The sequence below is a fragment of the Cupressus sempervirens genome, chromosome 4 (assembly GCF_028749045.1).
Source record: "Cupressus sempervirens isolate cs-2001-9-10 chromosome 4, ASM2874904v1, whole genome shotgun sequence".
NCBI classification, from domain to species: domain Eukaryota; kingdom Viridiplantae; phylum Streptophyta; class Pinopsida; order Cupressales; family Cupressaceae; genus Cupressus; species Cupressus sempervirens.
Window position 1 is genome coordinate 750139782 of NC_143121.1, and position 4854 is coordinate 750144635.

The following is a 4854-nucleotide window of genomic DNA, read 5'->3' on the forward strand; positions in this document are numbered from 1 at the left end:
TTGGTTATTTTCACAAGTTATTGATGAATCACGGGAAATATTTTTATCTAGGTGAATTCTTCACAGACGCCTACGACTTTTGTGTGCACTGTTTTTTGATACCTGAAACAATGGGCATGCCTTTTGAGGAAAACGAAGTATAAACATCTCTGGCTGAAGTAGAACTTCAAACTGGGTTTCACATAGCATAGCTTAGTATGAAAAGGACACGTTACAATAAATTGAGTGTTGTGGTACAACTTCAGTTGTATAATGGAGAGAAGATTTTTATATTAATGAGTAGAGGGAAACCAGCTGCGAGAGCTTTTAGGGAGAACAAAATATAGTGTTTGTTTGAGTGTGTTGATTATCTAAGGGCATTGGTTGATCTTCAATTAGGATATTATTATTATTATAATGTCATGCATACCTTGATTACATACTATAATTGAAGATTATGACAAGGATGTTTGAAAATGTTTTATCTTATTTTTTTAATATTATATTTTAAATTTTCTATCTTGAAGCTCTTAATGTCACATCTTTATTATGTGAAAATAATGGATAATATTCACTTAGAGTAGTTTTTACTGATATAATGGAGATCTTGATATCATGGTTAAAAGGAAATTGTAGTAATGATATTTGATTCACCTTATAGATGAGATAATTATTTTGCATTTTTCAAGGTTTCATGGATGGGCTCTTTGCTTATATTATAATTTTGTGAGATTTATTAGATATTTTTTGAGTTTCGCTAAAAAGAGATGGTTATCTTAAAGTGACATAGAGATATTGACATCATGGAAACTTTTGATGATATTTACACACCCAAAAAATATTTACCCAACTTTGCAACTCATTTCTAATGTTTATTTAATGAATTTTTTTTGTACATATTGACATGTTTACACAACTCAATGAGATTTTATTTTGTCATCTTGAAGTGGTAGAGAAGAATACCAAAATATGTCAATAAATTGTGATCCATTAAAAAGATGAATAAACATTAGAGATGCGAAAATAAAACAAGAGCAATAAAATAAAGATTCCAAAATATACATTATTCATTATCAATTTTACCCTTTTCTCCTTAAGTAGATTTAAATTAGAATAATAGCTTCTTCTTTTTATTTTTCTATATATATAGTGGTGTTACCTATTATACTAGAATAACATGAAATAAGTAGATTGAAAGACACAATCATAAGCTCTAATTAACCTGATAAGATTATTTATTGTGGGACATAGCAGGTTAAGAATTGCTATATATGAAAAAAGTATTGAACGTTTAAACAGGAAAGTTGACATTAGCTAAGAATTTAGTTTGATATTTAACAAAATTATATTATTATATAATAACTAAATATGTTTATTACATAAGATAAGAATTCACAACTTCCAATTGCCTAATAATCCAAGTAGAATATCCCCATTCTTAAAAGAAGTAGAATATCCCTATCCTTACAAGGTCCAACTGTAATTTTCCTATTCTTAACAAAGTAAAAGAGAACTTAGTCTACCTTCTTTCAATATCACTGGAAAAGCCACTCCTAGAAACAATGCTTTTGGATAAAGATATGCTCCATTTTCCCCTTCCCCGCCATATTCACGAGGTTAGGCTTGAAGTTTAGCAAGCTCCACGTCATTTTTTTTTTTTTTTTCTATTAAATGCGTCGGATAAACTTTTTAATGTGACTGGTAGCGCTGGCGCAACATGCCCACCGGTACCACGGGGACGGGGGAGCAAGCTCCATGTCATTATCTTCCAATGATCTTCGCGTTGTTTCCGCCTCACTATCTTCCATTGATCTTCCCTTTGTTTTCGGTATCAGAAATGTGCAAAAGAAACCCAAGCAACTTGCCACTGCAAGACTAATCAAGGCCTTGTCCACTCCTATACCAGTTGGTTAAGAATTTTCGCACTCATAGGGGTTCTTATTCAGATCAATAAGTACAGGATCCTTCTTGTGCTTGGGTTGAGATGCGAACACGAAACCAAATGCTCCGATGATAGCGCCTGCTTTCCCAGCGGCAGCAGAAATACCATGAGACGTCGATCGCAAGCGAGCAGGAAACAACTCAGCCGGCACAGTGAAAGTAGTCGTATTCGGCCCAAAATTGGCAAAGAAAAATGTCAGAGAATAGATTGCCAGAAAACCATGAGACTGGTGAGCCCAAAAACTGTCGTGAGGAATGGCGAGGGCGAACAAGAAAACTGACATGAAGAAAAACCCAATTAGCTGAATTCTAAACCTCCCAATACGATCTATGAGAAGAATGGTAAATATGTACCCTGGCAGAGTCCCACACAGTGCAATCAATGCCTGAGCTCGTGCAGCGCGTTCAACACCCTCCAGCGGATTATCATAAACACATTTTAACCACTTGATATTGTGATAAATATCGTCCTGAAATAGATTGCCACTGTAGAATGAAATATCGACAAAGAACCAAGTGGACGTCGTGGTGAGCAATTCTAACCCATGCCGCTTCACAAAATCCATCGAGAACAATCCAAACTGAGGGGACCGAGTTTGCACGCTGAGAACTTCCGATTCGTCTTCGTCAATCGCCAGATTCAGAACCCTCGACATGTCAATCGTGGCCTGCGTGGCGTTTCTGGCAACCAAAAGCGGTATACCGGGCGGTTTCGGGCATTTTCATCCGCCAGTAATATGTAAAACCGGCGGGAATGGCTCCGAGCATCAAGATAATCCTCCATACCACGTCCTTCTGCCCGAGCGACGGCACATCGTCCGCCAAAGACTTCATACTCGCCGCCACAACGACAGACACAATACTGCCCGCCAGAATTCGGAGCCCTTGCATTCCAAATACCGCTGCGATGAAAGCGCCTCTGGTTCTGGTATTCGCGTACTCCGCCATTATTGTTGCAGACAGAGGGTAGTCGCCGCCAATTCCGAACCCTAACCAGAACCTGAAGAAACACAAGGTGCCAATCACACATTCTCTCGATCGGCCAATGAAGAATCCAGAAGCGAGAGAACTGAAAGACCATGAGAGTTAGGGTGAATCCGTATGCCCTCTTTCGTCCGATTCTGTCTCCAACCCAACCGAAAAATAGCTGGCCTGCAAAAGCCCCGCTCAGGGCTATTCCATTAACGAGGGCTTTTACCTCGATGGGTAACGAGCCCTTGTGTGTACTGTCGTTGTAATAGATGTTTCCCAACAGACTGGAAACGGGCGTGATGCAGAAGAGATCGTAGGCGTCCGTGAAAAATCCCATTCCAGCGATAAATATCGCACTGAAATGATACAGCTGCGTGCGCGCCGAGTCCAGCGCAGAAAGAGCCCTGAGCGGCATTTTTTAACTGCAGATTCACAATTTCTATCAAAGTGTTGTCAAAGGGTTCGGTTTCTTAATGTACTGGTTTGGATGCACCAAAACGGAATTGGAATACGAAGTAAAATAGGAATACGTATTTCAATTTTAGCTCAAAAAAAGGGTTTTGCAATTCCATCCACATAGGTGTTATTGGAATACGTATTCCTATTACACTTTTTTTATTTTAGAAAACATAAATTTTGGGATCCGTAAATTCCAATCAAATATTGGCTGAACCAAAGGAGAACAGGAATACATAGCCCCATTTTCTATTCCAGAATACGTATTCTTATTCCACTCGTCAAACGGATCCAAGATTGGGTTATCTAAAAAGAATAAGATTAGAATTGTAGCTGAGACTAATCTAGAATACCCCTCAATCCTTAATTCTTAAATGAAAACAAAGACAAAAACTGAAAACAAATCATTACGGATCTCTGATCAACCCGATGTGTTATAATATACACTGCTAGAGGTCGTTGTTCTACCACCCGTTGTCTGTCTTCATTTTTATTAATCCTTGCAGTCAAAGAATCTTAAGGGATATATATTTTGGGGGTATTTTCTAAGAATATTCAGAAATATACTGTTTTTAATTATATTGATTTCATTAGAAAATGAAATTCGTAGCTGCAAGGAAGTTCATTTGACTTAGTCGAGAACAGGGAAAACGCAGAGAAGGGACAGCTTTGTGGGGTACCCTCAGGAACGCGCTCCGAAGCCTAGCTTGTAAAGAATATTCATAGAAAATTAGGGTACAGCGTGACGAATAGGTTTTGGACTTTATCAATGATGGAAAGTGACCTGTTGGAAAATTAATATGAGCAATTAATGTATCAGCGGTATACAGTCAGTTGTAGTGTTTTAAAACAAAATTATATTGAACAAAGTATAATTATAAATTATATGTTTGAAATTATCGAGGGAGATGGAGGAAAAAACTGAGTCAACAGCAGTGCAGTCAAAAGGGTACAGTTTATCTTATCTAAATTCATCTGTTTGCTGTTAGGTGGATCTCCAATCGGTTGGATGTTAGTATTATAAAGTGGTGGAGCATTCTGTTGATATATATGTTTGATTATTTCTACATTAATTTTTTTAGTTCTGAAATTTATATTCTTATTCATTTATTTTAAGCTTGTTTTAATGGTATAGTTTAATAAATTTATTTGTTGAAAAATTTAATGTTATTTTGTGAAGTCAAATATGAGCTTCCATTTTCTTATATTTTATTTTTCATTTATTTAATTTTATTATATCAAGTTTACTTTTAATTTAAAAAATTTATTCTATCTTTTTAATATGTTATAATTTTGATTGTCATTTTTACTTACATTGACATAACTATTTTATTGTGTATGTTTAATTTCATAGAAAAAAATTATTTTCACTTATTTTCACAATGAATCACATGGCCCCTTAAAATTCTAAACATCCCATTAAATGTAAACTCCTACTCATTTTAAGATGATCATGAGTTTATTTGTTATACACTTTGAAATACATATTACTCTATAGAGATCTCT

The 4854-nt window shown here is 35.9% G+C and overlaps 1 pseudogene; it reads right to left on the bottom strand.

Annotated features, from left to right (window-relative positions):
- Window positions 1-1646: 1646 nt before the first annotated feature.
- On the bottom strand, window positions 1647-3307 carry LOC149563534 (putative inorganic phosphate transporter 1-8; annotated as a pseudogene).
- Between the last annotated feature and the right edge of the window lie 1547 nt (window positions 3308-4854).